Source organism: Pollicipes pollicipes, unplaced genomic scaffold (assembly GCF_011947565.3).
Source record: "Pollicipes pollicipes isolate AB1234 unplaced genomic scaffold, Ppol_2.1 Scaffold_6138;HRSCAF=7277_pilon_pilon_pilon, whole genome shotgun sequence".
Classification (NCBI taxonomy): Eukaryota; Metazoa; Arthropoda; class Thecostraca; order Pollicipedomorpha; family Pollicipedidae; genus Pollicipes; species Pollicipes pollicipes.
In genome coordinates, this window is record NW_023596818.1 from 4,423,255 (window position 1) to 4,423,834 (window position 580).

A 580-nucleotide genomic window follows, 5' to 3' on the forward strand; every position below is an offset into this window, starting at 1 on the left:
TGATATGGAGTTTCCCGTCCTTTGAGCCCTCGTTTGACCTTGAATAATGACCTTGAGAAAATTTGTCTTGAGAGATTAGGACCTATTCATGGGCGCTAGTTCTCTCTGTGGTGAATATTCTGACAGCGGCAGGTTCAAAATCGGCTTGTAATTTTTGGGTGATATTGAGTTTCTCGTCCTTCGAGCCCGCTTCTGACCATGAAGAATGACCTCGAGAGTTCAGGACTTTCTGACGGCCGGTAATTTTTGGATGATTTGGAGTTCCTCGGCCTTTACGTCTGCGTTTGGCCTTGAAGGGTGACAATGAGAAATCAGGGCTTTTTCACGTACGCTAATTCTCTCTATGACGAATATTCTGATAGCTGCAGGTTTAAAATCGGCCGGTAATTTTTGGATGATGTCGTGTTTCCCGTTCTTTGAGTCTGCGTTTGACCTTGAAGCGTGAACTTGAGAGGTCAGGACTTTGTCACGGACGCCATTTCTTTCCTCGGTGAATTTTCTGTTTTCAAGTTGAAAATTGGCCGGTAATTTTTGAACGACATTGATTTTCCCGCCCTTTGAGCCCGTGTTTGACCTTGAA